Source organism: Vidua macroura, chromosome 8 (assembly GCF_024509145.1).
Source record: "Vidua macroura isolate BioBank_ID:100142 chromosome 8, ASM2450914v1, whole genome shotgun sequence".
Lineage (NCBI taxonomy): Eukaryota > Metazoa > Chordata > Aves > Passeriformes > Viduidae > Vidua > Vidua macroura.
The window spans coordinates 25,929,997-25,957,520 of NC_071578.1; the positions used below are offsets into that span (position 1 = coordinate 25,929,997).

The 27,524-nt window shown below is 36.4% G+C and overlaps 1 protein-coding gene and 1 long non-coding RNA gene across 2 annotated transcripts in view; both read left to right on the forward strand.

Moving 5' to 3' along the window:
* The window catches only part of NRG3 (neuregulin 3), a 344,333-nt gene that overhangs the window by 172,465 nt on the left and 144,344 nt on the right, over window positions 1-27,524 (forward strand). The gene's annotated exons all lie outside the window — the stretch shown is intronic.
* On the forward strand, window positions 19,370-27,177 carry LOC128810942 (uncharacterized). Its single transcript, XR_008438183.1, has 3 exons — window positions 19,370-19,520; window positions 23,276-23,341; window positions 26,818-27,177. It is a non-coding gene; the product is annotated as an uncharacterized LOC128810942 (long non-coding RNA).

Consider the following 27,524-nt stretch of genomic DNA (forward strand, 5'->3'; position numbering starts at 1 on the left):
AGAATGACTATCTGAGACAAATATCCAGAATTTAGGCCACCTGAGAGGTGGCCCTGAGGTAAATTGGCTCTTGATAAAAAAATTCTGCTCCCATATAAGGGAAACAGAGCAAACATCTATTCCCCTGCATTCCTTTTTCCCCCATGGAAAAAAGGGGAACAAAGTACAGTGTCAAAAGATGTATGTAAACTAAGGTACTTTATTTGAGAAATTATGGCAAGAGAAATAATTATTGAAAGAGCCATCTTTTTAGGGGGAGTGGGGTAGGGGGAGGAATCGCTACTGCATCACCTTCGGTGTTAGTTTGTGTGTGATTTCATGTAAGCAGTGGGGGACTGTATTAAAATTTTGTTAAGAAAATGGTTTGTCCTGTTCAAACATTTTCTTGTACGTAAATTAATTAAGAATAGTATAGGCATGGTGTTGGAGAAAGCAGAGATTTCATAGTTTAGAATTAAACACTCTACAAGTTACTTTCCTTTGTTTCACCTTGACCACAGATAATGTGGGGTTTTTAATTGATGATGATGTCTTTTTTGTATGGCTTGTAATGAAATTTAAAAGTCCTGCTTGGTGCTTACCCTTACATAAACTTAAAGAATTCATGCCATTATTACCATCATTGTTCTGCTTACTCTGTTGTGAAACAAGTCAGAAATCTATGGTAAAACTAAGGATGGATCAATATAACCCATAAAATTAAAATATACCAGAAGCACCACTGGGGGTTTTGGTTGTTATGTACTCCAGCTTGCTGTATAGCTTAAGGCACAAGATGCTGACCCCATGCAGAAGTTTGCTTGAGGTGGGTTGGGAATAAGATTCTGCATCTTCTAGGACAACATCTAGAATTTCAGATGCTTGAAGAATCATTTTCTGACTATTACTCTGACTTGTAAATATAAGAAGAATATTTGACAAACCCAAACAGAAGCAATTAGCCATATTTATGTTTACAAATCAAACTTCATTTTTATCCAGTTTCATTTTACTTATTGCAATATCAGTGTATTCAAGGAATCCCACAAAAGAAACTATTTCCAAAAAGGAGAGAGAAGGAAAAGCTGGTCAGGTTCTTCTTTCTAAGTTCCCTCCCTTATTTCTACTGACTGCCACGTAACTTGGCATCCAGGGGTTTTTGATGCTACTGCAGAGCAACACCAGATTAGGTTTTCAACCTTGATATTTTCCCAGCAGGGTCTTGAATTTCACATGTAATAATTTTCATTTTAATAATACCTGTAAAGTGTTCAGGTACATCTGACAGAAATAGCATGTGAGTCACTTTTAATCCCTCATGCAAAGTCTGCCAAACTTGTTTGTCGGCTCTAGTGTTTTAATTCACATATCTTCAGGTTTGTGGGAAAATGCAAAAGGAAAAAAAAGATTTCATTACCTCTGCACTCAAACCTCCTCCTGTTCTGTAGAGCTGTGTTTGTATGTAAATCTTGCCATACTGAGAAATAACTGAATAATGTGACAAGCCATGACATGGGGTTTTATTTTTGTCAGTATTACATATAAGAAGAATCTGACTGATTTTTTTCTTAAAGTTTTTAACCTCCTAAGTGTTGTGAAGTGTTTTGCCAATACTATTAGATCATTTTTATCTTCAGCAGAAAAGAATCATTTGGCAATAATTGTAGGCTTAATTGCATGGAATCACACTGCGTGGTCCCATCTTAAATTCTTCCGTAACTTCTTTTCATCCTAGATGAGTCTATCAGTCTATCAAAGATGGGATGATTTTGTTAATTTCTTTTTTGAGGTCTTCATACAATTATTTTCTTTTTGTGAATGTCATCTACTCTTAATTAGTTTTTGCCTTTTTTTTTTCATTTAATGTATTGAATCTTTTTAATAGGTAGTGTCTGGTTTTGACAATGAGAAATATATAATTGCTTTTTAAAAATGTATTTATCATATCTAATACCAGTTTCAAATGTATATTTGGCACAAAAGCAATAAGACATAAGGGTCAGAATGCAGGAAATTAGTATTTCAAGTATGTTGAATTATAATATTAAAGTTATAATTATAAAATAAAACCTTCCAGTAATGACTGCTGAGTGAAAAATGTGAGCAAGGCAATTAATGTTATTCATCCAGCCAAAAAAAAATGCATTTTAGTAACTATATTTTCCTTGTTTGATTTTTATCATATATTCAGTGGATAATCCAATCACTGGAAAAGTCCTTTTTTACTAATGGACTGAATGTGGTTTTCTACAAGGAAAAGAATTTTTCAGCTTTGACAATACTCAGTATCTGCTTAGTCTTATGCACTTGAAGAAGCTTCGGGCAAATCAGTGGGCAGGGGCTGCAAGATTGACCAACAGGGAATTAACCTGCCTGCTTTTCTTTTTCTGCTTCTTGAAATGCAAGATTAATGCCAGCTCCAGGAACTTTAGATATAGAGCATCTTTGTTGTGTTTCTTGAAAGAGCTTTACGCTCATACTTCGAAATAGCTTGAAACCTATTATATATAATAAAAACCATGAGCAGTGAAACAGAGTAATTTAGACTTTTTTGATATATTTAGCTTTTCAAAAACATCGCACATGCCACATTAATAATACAGTGATTGATTTGACAGTTGGGATGGTTTAGAAAATGTCTTTAAATGCATAACAGTAATAGTTTCATGCCATTACATTTACATTTAGACAAGCATACAAAACTAGGGGTTGCTGGTTTATATTCCTCATAAAAGCTAAAGCATAATCTTGAATTTTTTACATATCCAGTAAGACAGAAAGAAAAGTAACTTTTCTAAAGCATTTGTGTACCTATGGCTGTGAAAGTGCTGTGATCACTGTTTAGTATTAGTCTTGCTTTGAAATTCTTGTTTGTTTCCTCAGTGGGGTTTCTTTTGGGTTTGGTTTTGGTTTGTTTTGTTTGGATTTTTTATTTTTGTTGATTATTTGGGGGGAGTTTTGTTTTTTAATGTTGATTTAATGTGCAATTCTGTGTAAGGCAAAGGAAAGGAGGTTAACACTGGCTTTTTATGGAGCTTACCATGACAGAATTTCATTCTAGGTAACTGCTGGTTTTTCTTTTTTTTCTTTTTCTTTTTTTTTTTTTTTTTTTCATGCTAAACAAGCATAATTCTTTGGAAAGTGATAGAAGTATGTAACTTGGTATTGAACTCATTCACATGAGTATTTCAAGTTTTTTTGGTTAAAATATTTTAGGAAATGACAGTATTTTTGAAAATGCATATGGTAGATGTTCCTTTGTCTAAAACAAGTATGTTTTCTTTTTTTCATATTTTAATGAAAAAGTAGGGAAAAAGTATAACAAATTTAATAAATATTAAGGTCTGAGCTTATGTTTTATTGAACTTGGTGCTGAAAGTTGTTTATATTACAATATTCTTGCTTAAATACAAGCTGGTGTAACTATGTCTTCTGCTGCTTTATTAGTGTCCATATGGAATTCTGCATGCTGGTTGTGGGTTGTTTGGGGTTTTTTTCTCTCAGGAATCCTGTTGAAATGGGTGATGTAAACTGCTGGTCCATATGTTTGAGGTTTCTGTGAGATGGTGTTTTGTTTTGGATTCCCACTTGTTCTGATAGTTTTGGTGTTGGATTCCCACTTGTTCTGATAGACAACATTTCCTCCAATCCACCCAACACACAATTTAGTGGAGCAGGGGGTAGGTGTGGTTCTGTGGCTCACTGGCTTTCCAGATTAGATTCCCAGGATTCTAATGCTGAGACAGAGCAAACAAACGAGGTGGGAACAGAAACTCGAGCCTGGCTGAACAATGTCATCATCACAATTTGCAAGATGGTTGCGGAGACCTGCGAATCAGTTCATTCATCGTATCTCCCTTTTTGAATGGCAGGAAAACACTTTTGATTTCTATTAGACATGTCTTTGAGAAAGGTGACAGCAGTTTCCCAGAAAAATGTAGGAAGAAAGATGTGTTGATGCCATTTTGATTTATTGACTGGTTGTGTAACTTGGTCACTGCTTATCCAGTGTTATTAGTAACCTAAATTGTTATATCAGCACACCTTTTTTTGCTTTCTAACACGTACCTGAACTGCTGGAACTTTGTAACCATCCACTGGAATTAAATTCCAACTACACTGTGTTGTTGCTAATGAGCACTTGTTAAAGTGCTGGAGGTTAAGCATTTCACTCTTGAGAATATGTTACGTTTTTAGGTGGGTTGGTTTTTCTTTAGAAAATGCTGAGTTGGAAGGGACTCATCAGAATCATCAAGTCCAAGTCCTCACCCTACACAGGACTCTCCAAGAATCATACCCTGTGCCCAACAGTGTGGTCCAAACACTTCCTGAACACAGACAGGCTTGGTTTGGTTTCTTTTTTTTAAAACTTAAGTTTTATAAGTATCATGATGAGGTGACTGTTAAATATCTCTAGAAATGAAAATTCCACGGTGCCTCTGGGCAAATTGTTACAGTGTTTTAGTGCCCTCAAGGGGAACAAAATTCCCATACATCTATCTGGAATCGCCCACATTCCAACTTGTATTCCTTGTCCCTCATCCTGTCACTCTGCACCATGGAGGACAGTCATACCTATAGCCTCCCACTATGCAGCTGGAGGACAGAAATAGGGTTTTCTTTGAAATTTAGGCTTTTCGCTCTCTCAGCTTTAGAGATGAGGTGCTGTAGAAATCTATTTGGTGGCTTTCAGCCAAACTAATTTCCTTATATCGGTGTCTAAAGTAAAAAATTGCAATTAAAAGGGAAAAGGTAGCTGGTAGCTGGACTAATGTTTTCTGAATTTTTCCCTGCTTTGTTTTAATTGCTTGGATTTCATAATTTTTTGTTGCAGTAGCTCATAACTAGGTCTGACAAACTCTGCATCTGTCTGCCATGCTGTCCAAATCAGCCCTGTCTCATAGGCCTGGTATATTTCTATATATTTTATTATCATTCACATCTTGCCATTTTTCTGATACCCATCTGTTAGTCTTGCCTTTTTTTTCCCCTGGAAGTAAACCATAGGTTTCTCATGTTAAATAACAAACCCATAAAACCCTATCTTAGGACAAAAGCCAAATTGTTCTCCATCATGTTAAAAAAGGAAAAAAAAAAAAAACAAAAACAGGTGGAACAAGTAAAATTTAGTAGAGCTTCAGAAGAAAGTCCTTTGTTTAGGAGCTTTTTTAGAATTTGCAAGTTATGAAAATTAATGAAGCTTGGAAGTAAAGGGACTTTCTGGGGTTTCATTTTTCCATGTTGTTAATTGTTTGTAGCAGCTCATAGGTAAAACCACTTTTACCTGTCTAGCTAGTGCTTTATAATTTCTATACTGAAAAACTTATTTCTAGCAAGTATATCCAATGTGAATTAATTTAAATAAAACATCTTTTTGTGGTGCTTTACTTTGACTTTTTTGGATGCTTGTGATAAGGTTATAGTAAGGTATCGTGAGCTGAAATACAAAATTTTTTTCATAAACATGTTGTTTGTCATTATGTTATCTAGGCTATTTATAAACAACTCACACGCCTCAGGAAGATGAATGCTATTAGAATACATTAAGTAGCATAATTGTAACAAATGATCCATAGGCAAATGCTGCACTGAATGAATTTCCAATTTCCAGCTAACAAAAAACAAGCTCTTCATTTATCTGAGATGCACAGATCAAATCTCTCTGACAGTGTGAAAAGCTTTGTCTGAATCTTTCCACTTTTGAGAGTACTTTATGTAGGCAGACAGATCCTCTTTTACAGGGAGTAACCTCACAGGCTTCTGAGCTCTTTAATCTCAATCATCAGCTGGTTTCTTAAAAGCAGCTACATCCTGCCATTTTTTTCTACTGAGAGAAGTAAAATTGATATGTAAAGCAAGATATTCAGTTCAGCAGAATCTTACCATTCTAAGCCCAATGTTCCTTCCTGTGTGGTGTAACAATTTGGGCATTTAGGCTGTGAAGGCATTTGCATAGGAGCTCCTACACTGAGTGTGCTCTGAGGTGGACATGGAGCAGGGAGCAGCTTTTAACCAGCTGTGCAGGTGTTTCACAACCACATTTAACCAGCTGTGCAGGTGTTTCACAACCACATTTAACCAGCTGTGCAGGTGTTTCACAACCACATTTAACCAGCTGTGCAGGTGTTTCACAACCACATTTAACCAGCTGTGCAGGTGTTTCACAACCACATGCAATTCTTATCCTGGCCTGAGCAGAGGCTTCTCCAGGCAGAGATATCCACTTGTGCTTTTCCAAGGTCTTGAGAAGGTCTCTGAATCCAGTCACCATCCTCCTCATCCCTGCTCTTCAGCTCCATACACCTGTGTCTGCCTCAGGCACAGCCTGCTCAAAAAGAACAATAACATTTCAGGTGCATGTCTCAGTTTTATCACTGCTGTAGGATCTGGGCTGTAATGTGAAGAAAATGTTCTCAGCTGTAAATTTTGCCATAAAAAATATTTCTTATGTTTGTCTGGCTCTGAGGTAGCTTTGCTGATATGATTATTTCTATCAGTCTGTTATGATTCTGCAGTAAGCTTATTTACCATCTGCTTTCAAGATGTGTGTTCCTGGCTAAAACATGATGTTTCCAGCTGTCATATGCCTGATAGTGTTAGGTAGAGAAAATAGCAACAAAAGATGAGGGAAAAAAAAATACATTTAAAAATTGCTTCATCTTCTGAAGAATATTTTTCAGAATTCAGTCTTGCAGTTATTAAAATATGAAATGCTTGAGGTATGGACAGGCTATGATCCTTTGCATTTTAGTGTCTTCTGCCAGAAGACATGGGTTTGGAGGAGATATTTCTCTGTGTTACTTCATTCCTCCGTGAACACATAATGGGTTAAAAAAACCAAACAAAAAACCAACCAACCAAAAAAAAAAAAAACCGCAAGGAAAACCCCAAGGCATTGTTTTGAGAATTAATATATTCCATCTATCTTGATTTGCTTCCTTGAAAGTTAAGTTTTACCTTTATCAGTAATTTCTAAAGACTATTCATTTTTGCTGTGAAAGTTAGAAGTATGTGCAGTACGTGGTCATGGAAAATTCACTGGAAAATGTTATTTTGTGTTGACCTTCCCTGTCCACCCCATCATCCCAACATCACCTGTAGCTTCTTATCTGGGTAGGCTGTAAGATCTGGATGTAGACTGTACTTATGATCACAGAGAAAACAACAGTATCTAATAGGAGCTGATACATTCTGTTGTATTTTATGTAGAGAACTGAAGCAAACATCCACAAAAATACAGAATGCAGGAGGGTGGTGAGAGAATGGCCAGATGTTGCTTACAAAAAGTTAAGAGCAAATCTGTAGTTTTTTCCTAAGTACTGCAGCTATGTAGTAATGGCCCTAAAATTCTACGTTCAGAATGGCTGGCGAGTAGTAGAGCAATATAAAATCCTTAAATACATGGCAAAGATTTAACATTTCCAAATACTTTTGCAGCTGGGGCTTTATCAAGCTGTTCAGTTTACCGTTCTATTCTACATTAAATGTAGCAGGTTTTTGGTTTGCTAAGTTTACTTTAATAGTGCAGAAGGATGTTATATCTTTACTGTAATACTAGTTTTATATTCAACATAGCATCAGGGTGACCAGCAGGTCAGTCTGGAGGTCCATTTAAACCCTTATCTGTACACAATGATGGCTGTGAAAAGTGGCTGAAGTATCTATTTTACCTTTCCAGCTCTTCTTGACATGAAGTGCTGCAGGGCTGGATGTAGTTTCTGTGTACTTATTAATCTTTAACAATCTCCTTCTTCTCAAATGTGTTCAGTCTTCCTTAAATCTAGATATAACCTTTGTCTCTCTAAACATCCATTAGCAAGGAAGTTCACAGATCAACTGTTTGCTGGGTGATGAGTCACGTCATCTGGTTTTGAAGCTGTTTCCTGTTAGTTTCAGTTGATGCCTCCTGCTCCTTATTTTGGAAGACAGAGTGAAGAATCAATTTTTATCACCTTGACCTTGAGGACTGTGTTTTTATAGGCATTTGTTATTTCTCCCCTGAGCTATGTCTTTCTGGAAAGAGACTGAAGTGATTTTTTTTTTTTTTTTTTTGCCTTGTGTAGGGATTTTTTTTTGTATAGAAGTTCTTTGAACTTTGTCCACCTTAAGTTTTCCTTCTACAAGTAATTTCTAGTTCTACTGTATCCCATTTTGAGACAGGGGACCAAGATGACACACAGCATTGATGTGGACAAACCATGGATTTAGAGAATAGCAAAATGAGTTCTGTGTTGTTTTCCTGAAAGTTCCTAACTTCTAGTTTGCATTTCTGAACAACTACTGATATATTTAAAATTTTACCCCCTTGTATTCCCTTCTCTTATTCTATATTTATTTTCTCTGTTGTTTATTGGCCACTGGTGTTTATTGGTCACTCAGGGTCCTGTGTTGCCTCTTTTTTTTCCTAACACTAGGAGAAGTTTGGTGTGAGATCTTCATGATAATGCTGTGGTGGAAGTGTGTGGGAGTAAAATGTGACTGTTTCATTTGTTGTTTAAATTGTTATAGAGGAACAGGGTGGCTAAATTTATTTAACTTGGTGAATGTTGACTTCAGAAACTACCTCTAGTACTTCAGGTCTGATTTTTATTCAAGTATATTAACTTACAGGACCCATCTAGAAAGAAAGGCCCTAGAATTCTGTTCATCCGCTGAGGGAAGTCTGCAGAAGTGCGTTTTCTTCTTGGTGGCATGAAAATGTTTAAGGCCAGGTTGGATGGAGCTCTGAGCAGCCTGGTGTAGTGAAAGGTGTCCCTGTCCATGGCAGGGGGGTTGGAACAAGATGATCTTTAGGATCCGTTCCAAGCAGGTGCTGATAGGGTTTATGTAGCCATGGAGTTATCCTCAAGCTCACCCCATCTTTACACTTCATCAGTATATGTTGTTTCCACCAGGACACATACATTTTTCAGTTCTTGTAATTACAGCTGGTGAGAGTATGCTCAAATTATCTTGCTGCATCTGCCCATGTGTTTTTAACGGTAGCTACAAAAAATGACCAGATAGAAACTCCCCAATGTTCATGCTCTTTGTACCAGCCAATGGAAACCAACACCTGATGTAGCTGGCTTTGGGGTGCAAATACCTGGGAAGAGCAAATCAAGTTTACTGTTCCTGACCTCATAGTAATCTCATTTGTGTTTTGAAGGTCTTCCTGAAAACTAAAATTACTTCTTTGTTTGTTTGTGGTTTTTTTTTTGTTTGTGGTTTTTTTTTGTCTTTTTTTTTTTCCATCCTCTCAGATATTTTATTAAAGGTCAGAACAGCCTTCTAATTTCTTAACACACCAAACCTGTGTTCTTATTACATTCAGTTTCTTTACTTGGTCTCTCTGGATTCACAGGTCAGAAGACGTATAAAAGAAAATAAGTTATAGCATGTATCAAGAAATCCAATCCATCTAACTGAAATGAATGAGACTCTCATTTTCTCCCTTAGTGAACAAGAAGTAATGGCTGCATATTTGTTGTTCATTTCCATTGAACATCAGGTAGAATATAAATGACAAATGGCCAACTTCTGGTATGTACCAAAAATTATGATAGAATAACTAGACCACCTTGCATTTTTTGCACTTAACTTCAGAAGTGACTGGCTTGATTGTGTCTATTTGAAATTCTAACTTTAAGAACAGTCTTAAAGTGATAAAACTGAGCTGGGAACTGAAATTGCAGAAAGATGACACTAAATAAAGTCGTATAGTATTTCTGGATCCAAATTACCTCAGAGTGCTCTGTTAGCTTGTAAATATTGCAGGTACCTGACCTTTGTCAGTCACTGAGAACAAGGAAACTCTTCCACTGAGCTGAAAATGGTGACAGAATCTGTGGACAGGTCTGAGGCTGAAATTGGATCAAGTGGTTTTTTTGGCACTTGGCCGCATTTTTAAATCACCAACTCAACTCTGGTCACCTGCAGAATAACGAAAGTCCACCTGCTGCAAAATGGATAGGTCTCCCCCATCCAAGTAAATGGGCAAAGACACATTTTTCAGAGAGCATGCAACTTTAATTCCAAGTTTTCGCTGAAAGAAAAATGCAGTGTTTTTGTCTTGTTTTAAACTGTGTACTTTATTTCCATTTTGTATCAGCATCATCCTGCAATTCAGTCTGGGACTGTCCTTATGATTTGGATTTGTTTGTTTGTTTTCTATTAAGCCAAAGAGTAAATTTTCTTCTTTCTATTAAAATAGTTCTGTGCTGTGACATCTTTTTGGAACAGAGAATTAGGGGAATGATAAAAGAAACTCCTCAAAATATTATAATGTGTGAATATTAGTTCTGGTTATTCTTCTAACAGAAACAAGGATGTTAGAAATGGACCAGATAGGAAATGTGTAATTACAGTAATATATGTTTTAAAAATTGTACAGGATTTTTTTTTCATATTTTGGTTCCAGTCGTGCTCTTTGCATGTGATCCATACAGCTGTATGGATACAAAAGTATCCATGTGGATCTTAATGCCCATGGAAAGCTGGTTTGTAAGATTGGCACCCTGATTTGCATGTGAAAACCCAGTGATTACTGTCAGAATGCTGCAATCAGAGATGCAAGCTGGAAGTTCCACCGTGTCCTATATAATTTCAACTTAGAAAATTAAGGTGCTATGTATATGTACTTTTCATGCAAAAATTATAAATAGGTATTGCAACTGTTCGTTGAAATTGTTAGACCAAAAATTATTGAACAGGCCTACAGGTTCTGGGGAAGAAATCTGCTTGATGAACTCAGCTTAGAATTATTTCACAGTTTTAATGATAGATAAGTTTTATTAAGTGTGTGGTATGATGTTAAATGGCACTGTGTAGATTGGAGAAGTAGATGAGGGGGTGGATTCCAGTAATGTAGAAAAAATCTGAGGTTTACAATGACAGGTGAGTCAGAGCAGCACTATTCTGGTAATATTATATATAGCCTCTTTTGAATTGGTTATTGTACTCATCTGTAAAATTTTCATTTGACAAATGCTGTCTGCCTTGTAGATGTTTGTCCAGGAAAAAGAAAAGAAGACTTGTAGAAGACTTCAGTTGCCTATAAATTCATACTAGTGTTTTCCACTCTTACTGATTCTTCCTCCCACCTGCACCCACATTGAATCAGCCTTTAATCTGATTTCTTTTCTGCTACCTTAGAAACAAAAAAAAAATGCTTTCATTTTTGCCCTGTGTTTATGTATTAGAAGCATTTCTTTAATTTTAGATCTCTTTCCATGCAAACACAATTTAGAGGTCAGCTTGGCTGTTTGTGTCAGAATGTGTGTGCACAGGCTTTCTTAAATCTGAGGTGAAATATATATGTGGATACATAGATTCTAAATCGCATTTTGCTTGTAGGCAAAATAAACTTGTGTAAATCAGTTATTCTTTTAACTTGTAACTTCTTCATTGCAACTATGAAATTTTAAACCTACGGTTAGCCCTTGCTATAATTACTTTGTTAACTGGTAATATCAGACTTCAGTGCTTCACTGCAGCATTTTCAATTATCATGAGTTCTGTTTTCAGTTACAGAGTTTGCACCTGGATTGCATTTAATTGCTTTAGCTCAGACTGTCTGACTACCCCAAAAGAAGTTTGACAACACAGAAGGAAATGCTCAGATGGAAAGACCGCTGAATAATTACTTTTTAAATGTTTGAGATTTTATTTTTTGTACATTATTTTTTAATGCATTCCCACAGCATAACTTTTTGCTTTAGGGCATGTTACAGTATGTATTTATAATGAGACTGACTGTGTTCTTTCTTGCTCTGGTGCACATGATTCCAGTGAAGTCAATGGGCTTATGTGAGACTTGCTAAGATAATATTCAGACTATTAATCTTTACATTAGTCTCACGTGGAAGAGCAGCTAATATTTAAGACTGAATTTAAGGTTGTTGCTGTAGGTTCCAAAGTTATTTTATTCTCTTGTTTCATATTTTTCTCATTTTGCCCTCTTGCTTATTTTATTCCTTTGGAAAATTATTGTTTCTGAATGTTGAAGACAATTAGGAGTAGAATTTTTTTTTTTTTCCTGGATATGTTAATATACAATATGAATTGTTATTCATGCCATGTACTAAGTCAAACTCTGGAGAATTTTTCAAAGGGATTATGTGGAGTTAGATTGGAAGGGTAAGGAGAATATTTCAAGACAATCTTCCTGCAGGGTAAAAGGCTCAGTGTGAGATTAGATGTACATTATTTGTGTTGTTGCTTGCTCTGGGAGGAAAGTAAAAGAATCTTAATGCAGAGCTCAAAAAAGTAAGCCAAAAAGTGAGTAAACACAAGTTGTTTTTTAAAAGGTGTCCCTCTTAGATGTCTCTCTATGCAGAATATCAGTCCAACAGGATATAAGAGAATTTAGCACCAGCTCCAGTTGAAGATTAATTAAATAATCCCTTAGTTAATGATGCTTGTCTGTTATGCATTGGATTAGAGGGTTCATTGCTGATGGCACACTGTAGGTAATAATTCATGGTGAATTTTTTTTAGCTAAAGCTACATGGTCAAACTCCAGAGATGGCTGAGTCATTATTCAGAGAAATTCTCAGGAACACTGGACTTCTGGAAGAAGGGAGAGTAAAGGAGGAAGATGGTTCAATATTAAATCATGTTTGCTGTTGGTTTATATTGTAGGGAAGAAGGGACAAGGAGGAAATGATGGCAATATTGTGTGGATATTTATAAAAACCCAAAAAAGTCAGAACAAGAGTAGAGGTTGTTCTGAGGAGGTCAGAAGAGAAGGAAACCAGTAACAATAACAAAATTTTAAATACTCAAACTTTGTTACCAGTAAATTGATAGAGTGTTATCTTTGGGACTGGAAAGAGCCTTACCTGGTGGTGTTATGGATCCCTTCTTTTATACAACTCCTGTCTGCAAATACTGTGATTTTGAATAATCATTTAAGAATATATATATAAATATATATAGATAAATATAAATATATATATATATATATAATCAGCATACAGTGCTTTTGTAGAGGAGTCAGAGAAGTCCCAATTTGACCTGCCAGCTGTATCATGCAGTGTTCAGTAAGGAAAATATTATAGTCCTGCTGTCTTTATGACTGGCTACTCTACAGATTGTGCAGAATTTGGGAGAATGCTACATTCATTCCAGACTGATAGGCCAAATGAATAATACTCTATTCATTTGTGGAAATTATTTATTAGTATTTACATTCAATGGACAATAAGAATGTTCACTTGAGCAGAAGTGTGAAACACCCATCAGTTACTATTCAGAGCAAATAACTTGGGAAAATGCCACAGCTTCCTTATTTAATGAATGAGACTGAAAAGTTTTGAGAAGTACTGTACTTCTCAAAATAATACTTCTTGTAGCTGACCACTGTGCTCTTATAGACACCCTTGTACAAAGTGAATAGGAAGGAAACATAATTTTAAAACCAAAAACAAATCCCCCTGCCACACAAACATATCCTAAAAGGTCTATTTAAAAAGCTGTTCTAGAACAGAAAGGTGATACACCTACTCATTTCACATCATTCAGATAGAATAAAAATAGAAAACTGATTCCTTTCCAGTGCTGGCTTAACTTCCAGTTTTTGTTTTGGTTATCAATTAACCATGCCACGTCTTAACATACCTTAAAGAAAGTTTTCTTAAAGTGATTTGCAGAAAAAAAGTGTACTGTTGATGCCACGTCTCTTATGATGGGTTGTGGTTAGATTTGCTTGTGCAGTGTTATTAGGGGATATGCTTTCACTAAGTCCAAAGCAACAAAATAGTAGTTCAAAAAGTTTCTTTGCTTGTATAAAATCATTTCTGTAGAGGGAAATACAAGTCCACAGTCAGATATCTAGTTAAATTATTTTCCCCTTCATGCAAGGAACTATTTACTTTAATTCTTGACCTGTTGTTATGGATGAATGTTGTGAGTACTGAGTTACAAATCCTCCTTCCCTTCTCTGATTAAATCTTGTCATTTCTCTTTTTTTAATCCCAAAATATTTGTCATGTCTTTTTCAGCAAATATAGTAAACAGTAAAGCTTTAGCCTTCAACAAAATGCTTTCCATTCATGGAAACCCTTATGGGAAGCTTAAATTAGCTGCCCTTACATTACATTCTGTTGAAATGCTCTGAGCCAACATTGCATAATATGTTTTCCAGTATCTCTGGAAAACTCAGTTATTATTATAACTTTAATATCAAACAAAACTCAATGCCTGTGAGCTCAGAATGCGTAATAGCTAAATTTTGTGGATTATTTTAGAGTAGCACAGGTTCCAGATGGAATAGTCCTTTTTATCTCTACAGATTTTTTCTTCTTGAATATAAAACATTTTATTCTCCATAATTTTTACATTATAACTTTTCCGTGATATTTTCATTAAAATGAAGCAGTTGGCAAATGGACTTTTCGTCAGCTCATTCTTTATCTGTTTTTTTTAGCTGAGATGACCATAAATCACACTTAATTCAAATGCAGTGCTGCTCCCAGTTTCATCCTCTCTTTTTGCTGTTTCCAATTAGGAGGCTTTTGCCTCATTGCTGTGATAAAACTGAAACAGTGCATCATTGCATTTCCTCAAAGACATAGGTGTATGCCATCAGCTTTACAGCATTCAGCTGAAGTGTTGGGGCATGGAAGAGATGAGGAAAGATGGAAAAGAGAGTCTATGATGACTTGCTTTTGGTGGTTTTGTCTTAAGTTGTCACCAGTCTTTTGCCTTTGGAGATTAATTTTGTTTAAAGCTCTGCACAATTTCTGAAAATATTCTAGCACATGGAAAAAGTTTTGGTTTTTTTTTTTTATTTTTTTTTACAATTTTTAATGATTTTTCTTTTGTAAAAAATGTACTCTAGTGTCATGCATCAATTATATAGGCTTCTGAGATGGGAAGGGGAAAGGAAAAGGAAAATAAGATGATTCTGAGACATTTAAATAACCTTCTCAAAATAACTTTTTCCCTGAATAATGTTTCATTATTTTCTTCTGACCTATATAGGTTAGAAGCAAGAGCCACGTCCTAATGGAAAAAGAAGCATTGTTATTTTTCTAATGATATGAAAGTATGGGATTTTACAGGCTATCTGTTTAAACTGCTTGAAAGATTTGGGTGAGTGAAAACCTTTCAGTGAGCCAGACAGGCACAGGTCCCATACTGGGGGTGCTTTGGGATTAGATTGCACTTCCTCAGGATGAGATAACTTGTTAAAGCTGCAGCACAGCTATGGCTAACCTGGACTAATAAATATTGTACTACTGGGCAGTATATTTATGTTTTGTACTGTTAATTGAGGAGAAAAGCTGTAATAAGCTACATTAGTAAGAAATGTTAGACTTCTATTATAATATGGATTCAGAATATTTCAGATCATAACCTTCACTTGGTCTGTATTATCTTTCTTTACCTCAGTTTGCAACCTGGCAAGAGATAAGAGCTTTACCCCCCCAACCCTGATGCAGTTTTTGGTGCATTTTCTTTTCAGCTGTGAAATGATATAAGGCTGCTGAGAAAGTGGACTTCATAAATTTAAAGCACTTTTTCAATAATCTTTTGGATAGGGAGTGTGTGTCCAGAAGTTTAGTCATTTTAGAAAATCGATTCAAAGGATTCCTGTGAGATGGCTGCCCATCAGAATTTTTCATTTTTTTCATAATTTTCCTTTATTTTTTATCTATGTAGTGTAATTTCTGATGCATTCTTTTCCAAAATGTTAGGAGTGCTCTTTTGCAATCACCTTTGAATCCTGACTTCTGAATATTTTTCTGAAATAGTGTATCTTCTGAAATACTTGTATCTTTACCCACTTCTCTTGGGGAGTTCAGTTTTTTGGAGTTTTTTGGTACACTGGAACTTTAAAAATGCATGACTTCTGTACTGGATTCAGTATGGATTCAGGCATTGAGAGTTTGATGCCCAGTCTCTTACTGTACTACCTGCATGTACAAGCAATTTTTAAATGGTTTGTAATCTAGTTTTGTTGTTTTGCTGTTTCCATGCTGAATTCTGAATCTTATGTCCTGTTTGTTACTGAAAATAATTTTCATTTTCCTTTAAAACTGCAAGTGGAATGGTGTGGAAATTGGTGAAACTAATGATTCACAATACCAATCTGGAAAGAATAAAACACTGACTTGTTCATCACGTTCTATTTCATATGATTTATCTAAGGTTTCTTCTCCGTAATTTTATATATCTTACTATTAATTAGATTATGGAGTATCCAGATATGGAAAGCACAAAAGTTATAGAAGAACATCCAAAAAAACTCTGATAAGAAAAGATCAGGTTAGTTAAATAATAGCACAGATTTGTTGGGGTTTTTTGGTTTGGTTTGGTTTGGTTTTTTTTAATCATCACAGGTGTGAGAGAATGAAAGTGAAAAAGACCATTTCAGGATGAATCAGTCAGCAGATATGATGCTATGGTATGCTCTCGCCCAAGTTTTCTGATTTTTTTTTCATTAACTGGAATTTGAGTCCTTGCAGACATTAAGTTTATGCAGTTTGTTGGGGATAGCAAAAAAAAAAAATTATCAGAGGTGCCAGTTGTCTTCTGCATGAAAAAGGAGTGAGCCAATTCCTTTGAATGAAGAGAATGAAGTTTGAAGCTGTGCTGTTACTGCTGGTGAGAGGAGGTGGGAAGGGTATTTTCACTCTTGAGGGCACAACTCACATTATTTGCAAATGGCCCATATCACCTGTGTCTGTAAGGGACTGAGGTACTTGGCAGCTTAAAATATTAGTTCTATTTACAGTGTTGCTCTAGTGTATTACTGGCTAAATAGCATTGTCTTCTGGGCAGAAGGGACCTGGGAGTGTGCTAGGGCAGCAGTGGCAGCAAGGCCCTAGAAAATAAGTGGTTTATGCAATTGTCCATGTTAAAGGCTGAGCAAACAGCCTGAGCAGGTCCATCCACCATGGCAGCAGTGTCTGCACTCTGGAGTGTTAGAAAAACCAAGCAACCCCTCCTGCTGATGAAAGCTTAGGCCAAAAGGGGTTCATGCAAAGTTTCTCCATTCTTTCTGCCTATTCTAAAATAGCAAAAAGAAAAAAAGTTAGTGGGTAAGGTGTGAAAAACGCCAATCACTTGTTTTAAAATTTTAAAAGCTTAATAGTAATAAAATGGTTATAAAATTAGGGTAATAAGAATTTGGACGATCAGTGTTAGGACAATAAAAACCAAAGAAATACGAACAATCCAGGTGCCTTCCTAGGGCAACTAAGGCCCCGAAAGCACACACGCTAACAAAGGATTAACCCTTAAAAGCAGTAGCTTGTTGCATGTTCATATATCTCATACATGATGCATAAATTCTTTTCAAACAAAGGGTGTTCTCTGGTTATTGTCAACTTCTTCTCCTTAATCCTGGTGGCTCCTTAAAGATGGAGAGGAGGTGGAAGAATCTTTGTCTTTTCCAATAAGGAGGCCGTAACTCTTTTTTTGGGGATTTAGGTGTCTTATTGCTGTTATCTCTGTGAGAAGAATTTCTTGATTATCTCATCCCTTTCTTGAGCTAGTTAAAAAACTATCTTACATCACATAGCTTCTATTTTAACATTATGTTATAACCTAAAACTATATCTACCACAATACTTAAAAAAGGTTAATACAGTAATACTAATTAAGACAACATAACACATATAGTATTCCTTTGCAAAGAACCAATCATATAATATGCACTTTTCACATAAGGGATTTAATTAATATTCTTAGTTCTTTAAACTTGCCATGAATTTTTATTCACACGAAGTTTCCAGTCCCTGAAAGGTACTGAATGGAGACTTCTTTTGGTTTTGAACTTGTATTTGAACATGATTACTCAGTTACAGGTTTTTCCAGTTTTCTGGTGTTTGAGGGTTTCATTTGGAAAATGAATGCCCCAGTCTTGCCCCGATCTGAACCTCTGTACAATGGAAATCACATTCAATTACTTCATTTTTGAAAGCTAGCAGATTTCTGAAACATCTGTGGAAGAATTTTGTCACTAAAATATATTTCTTAATGGTTCAAACAAAGGTCTTGTTAGAAGTGAAATCTATGGAACAAGTAAACTCCGCAGAAATAGTAGGTTCATAGTAAATTTGAATATTATTTAGTTGTTGAATTGCCAGGTTCTGCCCCAGCATTCTCTCTTTGATTCCTTTATAAAGAAGTAGCACTAAAAATGTTACAGTAAGTTGCAGTACAAAAATATTAGATAGCAGCATATGTAGCAGTAACATTTCTGTGTTGGACTTACATGAGTATTTTCCATTTAATTTTGATTATTAAAGTGGTAAAATTACAACAAACAACAGTGACAATTGGTATACAATTGTATACATACACATATTTATATATCTGTGGATATATGCAGACTTACACAAACAGAATTATATGCTAGAATATATCAGGAAAGAATGAAACCTGCTAAACATATGGAAAGAGTGAGATGCTTCCAATTTTTCCTCTTGTGAAACGTGGGATATAAATCTCCACTTTATTCAAGTGCTTCACTTACTTGAGTAAGTAGAATTGTGCCTGAGAATAACGTGCCTAAGAGAAAAAAAACCAACAAAAACCAAGTTTTTTAATCTTCCTCGCAGTTGTTAATCAAAATAGAGAAATTAACAGTACTTGTTATAACAGTTCTTGAAAGAAGTATGGAATATATTTATGAAATTTAAAGGTGCATGAAACTTTCTAAGTAATTTAGGATTATATGCTATAATTAATTATATAGAAAAACACAATCTTGTTTCATTTCAGAATCCTGGTGAAACTTGAGAGCATTTTGTTCAGGGAAATAATTTTTCCCTAAAAGAGTGGAAAAGTGTTTGCTTTGTTTTTAAATAAAATGTTACTATGTATCAGATGGGCAGCTGTCTGAGAAAATGCCACTTTTACATGCAGATATTAACTCTCAAATAGATAATCTGAGATTTCCACAGCTTTTTACACGGGAAATCATCACTTGGCTCCTTCCACGTAGCCTAAGTCCTGAAAACAGAAGGAGGTAGACACAAGAAAAAGTTGCCTGAAACACAGGCAGAAGTGAAGTGGTTTGGGGTTTGCTGGGGAAGGAGAGTCACCATCAGCCAGAGCAGTTTTGTTTTTGGCACTGCCCTGGTCTGGCTGAGCCAGAGCTCATTCTCACATCGCAGCCCTCCCTGAGCTGTGCTGTGCTGGTACCCAGAAAGGTGCTGCTCACCTCCCAGTGTTTTGGCTCTGGCTGAGCAGTGCTGGCACTGCAGCAATGCTGCCTCTCCAGCATTCCCCCTTGTCTGTGGGCTGGGGGTGGGCAAGATCTGGGCAGGGGCCATAACCAGGACAGCAGATCCAGCTGACCAAAGGGATATTCCATGGCATTATGATGTCTGCTCAGCAATAAGAGAAAGCAGGCAGGGGCACTCATTATTCCATTTGTCTTTTGTAATGACTGCAATGCCTACTGAAGTCCTGCTTACCAGGAAGTGGCTGGACATCCCTTGTTGATGGGAAGTAGAAATTGAATTTTTTCCATCTTATTTTCTCCGTCCCTTTCACCTCCTGCTGAGGAGAGGAGTGATACAGCAACTTGATGAGCACCAGCCAAGGTCAGCCCACTACAAGCATAAATCTCAGGCTTTTTGCTTGAGATGTTGTTGGTTCAGTTGCAATGGCTTATTGGTTACCTTTCTGTGCATAGGGCTCCTGTTTTCATGCCTGTTATTAGCCAAGTATATTCAGCTTGCACTCTCAAAATACATTCAGATGTAGAAATCCAGTTGAATTCAATGTTACCTTCATACCTCATTCACTAATATGTGGGTTTATGGAAGACCGACTGATGGTCTCTTGAGTGGTACACATGTCTTCCTATATCAAATGAAAGCAGATTTTTTTTTTTCTGAAAAAGCTGTCTCCAACTAAAACTTTCTAGAAACTTCTGCTTTTCTGGCATAACAAACTCTTTGTATGTAATCTCTGCCATCCTGCAGTGTGTTTCCTTCAAAATCACAGGACTGGTAACAATGCTGAAAATTACTGGCTGCTTTACTGTACTTGTAACTGCCATGCTGTTCTGACTGAAATGTTCCTCCCATGTAATCACTTGCCTGATCACATAGCAACACACACAGTTAACATTAATCCTTCCATATGAGAACTGTAATAAATGGGCTGTGTCCCTTCCCAAGGTTAGATCCAGCTTGAGCTTTTTTCAGTTAATAGACCTATATGTGTCAAAATAATGGATTTTTTAAACTCACTATCAGAGGCCTGAGTATTCCTGGATCAGCTTTTTCATTCAGCAGAGGAAAGCATTTTCTTTGGCCTCAGGAGAGAGAGATGTTCTCCATCAAAACAGTGGGTTTTTCCCTCTTCTCAAGTGAAAAGTACCTGTCAATGTAAAACTACCTCTCCTAACTTCAGGGTAGGAAAATACCTCTATAAGTCCACACAGGAGTCTTTACTTCACTGCATATTCTTGCATAATAAAGAGCAGGTCAGAGACAGAGAACATGTGCTGGGAAGGGCTGTGCAAAGACAGTTTTTAAAATTTCTCTTGATGCTACTCACTATGTTAATGGTAGCAAGGGATGATAAATGCTTGCTGTCTACTTTCAGTGTCATGTATGCAGGACTTAGTTATTAATGGATAAAGAAGCAATAGAAATTATTGTTTTCCTATTAACATGAATACTTTTTGGCTAAGAATTCATTTCAGCTCTCACTAGAAATGTTAGCCATTGATCACACAGGAGCTGTTCATCCTTCTGCAGTACCTAAAATGCTCATAAAAGCCATTGATTTCTGAGGCAGAGTACAGTGTCAGAAAAGGCTGGAAGATCTGATCCAAACCCCAAATTTTATCTCAAAACTGCTTGTGTCATTCTCCTGAGAGAAGACAGAAAAGCTACACAAAGAGCTGTGTCCTGAAAGCTGCTTAGAGATCCAAATTATTGGAGTCCTGACAGACAATTTTGTATCAACTTTATCATCATTGCAAGGCAGGTTGTTCATTAGCTGCATTCACATGCTCCATTCCTACATGCAAATTTCTTTTGATTTATACAGTAGAGAAGAAATAGGAGACCTTTCTTTTTAAATTGCTGATTGAAATTTTTATAAAATTCTGGATTTAGTAATTATAAAGCAGTGCAGTAATTTGCAATGTATAAGTTTATAAACTTTTACTTATGATCAGGGCACAAAGCAGTTTTTGACTTTTGTAAATCCTGCTCTGGTCTCCAGTCATTGAGGATATTATTTGGATTTGCAGTGATACAGGGAAATATGCAATGGAACACGGAGAATTCTAAATGCTGTTGACAGGTTTTGACAGTCATAATCCTGATCTCATCCAGTATGTTTCATGCTGTTGACAAGGGAACTATTCTTTTTCTTTCTGTTCATATGTAGCATACATTTGGAGTGTTCTGAGTTATTTGTCTTGTTATAAATTCTCATTTTAAATGTTCACAAACATAGCTTGGTGTCACAATTTTTAATTTTGCACTTCAGGGAGAAGGCTAGCAGAGTTTCTTTGAATTACAATACTGTGTGCTTAAAAAATAATATAGTGAAAGAAGGCAACTCTGACCCCTTTCTCTGTCAAGTCAGTGTGGTTCTCTCCTCTCGTCGTTCCTGCCATGTGAAAACCCACCTCAGATTTTATGGGCAGCTAGGGAGGAGATGTGCACAGTGCTCTCCTGCTCTCTCCCACTGCACCCCAGAGCTCCAGGGGATCAGGGCATTAGGAGGACTCATCCCTGTGCTCTCTAAATGCTTACTTGCAGGTCCAAGATACGGGCTTGTTTTCACCGAATTAGGGAGACATCTCAATTTTCATCACACATAATTTTGCAGAGACTCACTGAACTCTTCATGTCAGTGCATGTGGGACCCATTTTGGAAATGCCTGTGCCTTTCACATTCTTGCATATGTTACCAGGAGAACCATTGCATAATGCATATCTCCTGTGCTGTGGACATGATCTGCTACAAGGATCCTTAAGCAGGGTGGTTTGCTGTACAAACATACTCCTAATCTGCTATTTTTATCTTTAGAATTCTGTACAAAAATTATCCTTCGTTGTGAAAAGATTTTCAGAATTTTGGTAGGCTGCCCGTCTCTCATTGAAGTGGAAGAAGTGTTGCATGCAGTCTTTTTTTAGCCACATGGTACTTGTTCATCCACCTAGCATATGCTTGGGAGATCAGGATATCAAGTGCTTTACTCTGGAACAAACACTCTTGGTGAAAGTAAATATGTCTTGGTGGAGAAAATTGAACAGAATAGTATCTGAGTGGCTTATGAAATTTTGTATAATTATATTCTAGTAAATTTTACTGTGAAATACATAATACTTTATCATTACTGAAATTCTGATTTATTTTTTTCACCAGAAATCCTAAGCTCTTCTTACCCAGAAAGTAAGGGCAGATTTGATCTGTTAGCTGGAGGAATTTTTCCACAGACAACAGAGGAAGAAGCTGGATTGCTGAGCTTACAGCCTGTAAAGGCCTGGATCTGGCAAGTTAGGAATAATTTTTACTTGAAATTCAGACACAACTTCTTCCTTTGACTCTTCATACATTGCTTGGAAACTCTTTGCAGTCTGTTAACTCTAGAGTTGCTATTGAGGCTGGAAGCATTGTGTGGAGCAGGATATGGATTCTGCAGCTGCGAGGGCTGAGTGCTCCTTTGGTCCAAGACCACAGAGAGTTCTTCACCAAAGGGGGTTTTTGAGATCCTTCACCTTTCCTAATGTGAAATGGTGCAGTTTTTACTCTTCTTCAGATGCCAGGCTATGTGCATAGATGCATAGTGAGCAATAAATTCATGGAGAAGGCACAGGATAATGGCACACAAGCAGCTAGTGATGGCAACAGTGTAACACTGTAGACCTTTTGCCTTCCCATGCAGACAAATTCAGTCCAGTAGAGTTTGCATTTCTTTATTTAATCTTTCAGTTCTCAGGTAACCCCCGTTCCAAAATTGGTGCAGTGGGAATACACATTTAGCTGGAGCTTTATCCATCACATATATTTAGTCCTTGAAGGCTGAAAATATATCTGAAAAACCTAATATTATATTTATTCAAATCACTGATGCAATTTGTGTTGTAGTCTGTTCTTATGGAGAATGCAGAAGATAGCTTGAAACTAGTAGATCACAGCTGGAACTGAACAATAACCCTACCAAAGATTCCAGTAGCATTTTTAAATGGTCTTCAGCATATCATCCTTTTTTACTTTTGTGTTGTCTAATGAAAAGACTGTGGAGTCACAAAAAAGGGTTTTTTGAGGTTTTATCCTTCCTTGCTCATCTTTGTGTTTATTCTTACACTGTGTGACATTTATACAGCCATCCGGAGTCAGATTTGGTTGTCTGCCTGTGGAGTGTGAAGTAATTCAAGGCAAAAGGACACTCGTAAGTTTTATTTTGATTGGTGGATTTTATTAGAAGTGGTAAGTGAAAACCTGGCTTGCAAAGACATGCTGGGATTATTCCTTTAAAAGAACAAACTTGGACTGAGGTGCCTGTTAGTGGAGGGGGAAGTTCTTTTAATGGGATGATGAAGCATGCCAAATGTAGTTTATTTCCATTTTTACACTGATGTACTACTGTATTCATCCCTGGCACCCACAGGAATCTTGTCCATTGTCATCTTTGTCATTTTAATTGACAGAAATGTAACGTTTAGCCAAAATAAATGAAGTATAACTTTCAGTTGATAAAAAAGACTGCCCAGTTTATAGCTGGAGATGTATATAATACTTATCTGTTCTTAAAATGCCTGTAAAATACAGGTAATGAGCAATAATTGAGAAGTGTTCTCTCATTTGTGCTTACTTTCTCTGCTAAAAAGGACAATAGCTCATATAGATGTAATGAATGCTGAAAACCAGTTTGCTTGGAGTGCATTTCTTTATTAGCATTAAAAAAAAAAATTGCTTTTATTGAGTTGAACATTGTAGTCCTAATGCCAGTGCCATTGCTGTCAGCTTCTTTGGTGAGGCTTTGGTAAAATTATGCTTCTGGGAAGGTTGGTGAACCTTTTTTCCATGCTGGAATATATGATTTAAAGAATAACTTGGAAGAACCTATGCGTCAGTATCTCAGTCTTGATAGGGATGTATATGTTTTTCTTAAGAAAATTAGGATATGTTTAAAGGTGAAACATGAAAAAGGAAATGAGCCTCTAGCTGGGAAATGAGTGTCAAGGAGAAATTGTCAGCAGTTTTCTTTTGCACCCAGATTAGCATCCTGATCTAGTCCTAGTGGTTTGTTTTTATTTTAATGGCAATAGTGGAGCTTAGCATTTGTGAATGATGCCAGTATGGAAGGAGCTGTAAACATTCTTGGATATGGGGTAGTAATTCTGACAAATTGAAATGGAAGTCCCTGAAAATACAAAATGCTATAATTGGCAAGACAAACTCTAAAGTGTAAGTAGTGCTGAGTAGCAAAATGGTTCTTTATGTGTTATGGCTGACTCCCCTAAATAAGTTAATAATGTGATAGTTGTAAATTGGGGTAATTGCCTTCTAAGGATATATCATCAAAAGTCTGGTTTGCATTTTGCTAGAAGGTTTTGTCCAGATTTTGGGCCCAATTTTTAAAGAAAAAATCTGGCAGTTGAGTAGATTCCATTGAAGCACCAACAGGCAATTTATATAACGTGAGGAAATTTAAACGGATTATATTTTTCTTGTTGTGTATAAAAGAAGACTTCATAGAATATGAACAGAACTTTAAAAATGCAGAATAGTCCTGTAAAGTGATTAATTGTTCTCTGAGAGGCTGTGTGTGGGATGGAAGGAAATTGTCTGTTTGCACTAGCTCGGATGTTTGGATATTAGGAGAAGATCCACCATCAAAAAAAAAATAAGCAAAAAGGAAGAGTAAAAAAATTTTCTTGTGTTTGATATTTTAAGGTAGCTACCAAATTATCAGGTATAACATTGATCACTCATGATGATCCTTTTCTGGTAGTAAACAATGTATAAAGGGATGTATTTCTGGTGATTAGTCACGGATTCCTTTTTTACCTTTAATTTCTTTCATGATCCTATTTTGTCTCTTTCAGTGACAAAATGTTCATTAATTATCATTGTTGGCATTACACAATTCAAGTGTTATTTCATGTTACCATTAACATTAGTCCATGAAAACTCCCTGAAAAGCAATAGCAGTGGTATATGCTCTGGGACTTGATTTTTTTCTTTTTTTTTTTTTTTTTCTTTTCAATTTGTGTTAAGGTTCTATGCAATGGTATTTTTAACAGGTGAAGAAATAATTGATAAATTTATTTGTCATTTTTCATATATACTGTTGCTGTAGAAGATGTTATTTTATGTATAATATAGGTTTTCTTAATCAGCTTATGAAAAAATTGAGTATGTTGTAGCCTGGTCATTCTGCTGTTAAATCAGGCAGACCTCTAGAGGGAAGAGTCTGACAGCTTATGATCATCACATCTAAAATCAATTAGTGCTATTCAGTGGAGCAGTTTAAGGGAATCATTTTAACAGCTCTCACATTGCAGGACACAGAGTTGGATCCACTATGGGTCACAAATAAAATAGACAATCATGCATCCTGCAGAAGCTAATAATAGTAGTCATCTGAGAAGAGCAGCTAAGTAGCAAATGTTAGGGCTCAAGCAGCAAGTCCCAGTGCTGTGCCCCATAAGCACTCTTAATGATCCATGAAAATGGAAAGATGTCTCTGTAGCATCTGAAAACACAAAGATACCTTCATTAAACACCAGACTCAAACCTTCCTTTGCAGGGTGGATCAGATGGATCTCTCACTGTGGATATCACCTACATGTGTACTTCCACACAGATAAATAAAGTTCAACTGACTTTGACAGTACTGTAATTTATAAAGCTCTAATATAAATTATCTTTGTGACTTCTGTAATTGTCTTACTGAGTAAAGCAGTAAGTAAAAGGCCAGGCAGGACTGTTTGGATGAACTGACAGATATTTATGTACTTTTTTGTAGTAGACACTTATTGTGAGCGTGTTTCTTTCAGGAACTTCTTTGGCTTCTAGGTGAGATTAAAATAGGGAGAAGGATTGATTTACCTCAAAAGTAATTTGGGAAGATGCAAATTAAGTCCTCATATTTTAGGAAGTAAAAGTCTTGCTGGCTGGGCCCCATTTACCATCATAGTTTTGTTTCTGTTGTGAAGAGTGTGTGCTCAGGAGCAGGCTCAGGCTCTTGGGTGGCACAAGAAGCTGGAGCAGCAGGGCAGTGGCTGTGGCACAGACCTTTACTCAATGGGATTTTCATTCTCTGTACTCTGGACTGTTTTGCAAGAGTGGTCTGAGTCTCTCCAGTCTCCTGGCTGGTTTGTGGTTCCAGCTGGGGATGTGCGAGACACCACTTGCAGCCTGCTGGAATGAGAAGAGTTTTTGACTCCTCACAAGTTTCCTGTGGGCCATATTATCATCTGGATTTTGGTGCCTTTTCCAGTAGCATTATATCAGTGGAGCCTTGTTTATTGCGAGAGCTTTCCACGCTGGGTAAAGGGAAGCCTTTGTGAGACAGCTCAGGTCATAGGTGTGACCATCTGAGCTCAGCAATGTGTAGCATAAAGCTTTTATTTCTTTGTCAGCCCCCATACTAACAATGTCTCAGGATTGCAGGTTTACATCCTTACATACATCCCCTTGAAGATTTTAATGGCAAATATTTTTAATTAGTAGAATATGGATGTTAGTGTGTGTTAACAAATAAATGCATCTGTCTTCAACATTCTAAGGACTTTGAGAATATAGCTGTTATAGTAATTTAATCATTCTTTTAGTGAAACTGTATCTGAGCTGTTACTTATTTTATGATTTTAAAATATCTTGCATCTGACATACTTGACCTTTCTTATCCACTTACAGCTCAAAACTGAACCATTCAATAGAGCTCTTAAAATATCCAGATTGGAGACTCCAACAATCTTACAGTGGAAAGAAACAGCACTCTCTTTACAATTGGTATCTTAGGAAGAAATAGACCACTTGAGGACTCATTTGACAGAAGAATCCCGATGAGTATTCTTACCTCTTCTAGTAAAGATGATGATAGGGATTAGGAATCCCCTAGTGCAGGGCCTCTCTACAAAACCTGAGCAGCTCTGCAGGATACTTGGAAAAGGCTTTACACAAAATCTTTTCTCTGTTTTTGTCAGAAGTCTCCTATTGCATCTTGGCTCAAGTGTTATCCTTTGTTCCTTGCAATTCTTTATCTTTCATACTTCCCTTGGCTATTAAAAGCTCCACTGTTTGCTTTAATCTATTTCTGAGTTTTTATGATTGACTGAAATATAGTTAAGAGTATTATAGTCATACTAGAGCCTCAGAGACCAATGGCTAAAATTACCAGGTTTTACACAAGATTAAATATCTTTCTTAAAAATCATATGCTTTCAGTGTTGTATAAGACATTATACAAGACAATAATTTATTTCTCTTTTGGAAGACAACTGCTCTTCTGCTGGGGGAATCTCCATACAATTTCTAAAGACTAAAATAAAACTGTTTCTAATACAAATCAATGCCTATTACAAAAGTGAAAAAAAAAACAACTCAGGCACAGTATTCTTTGG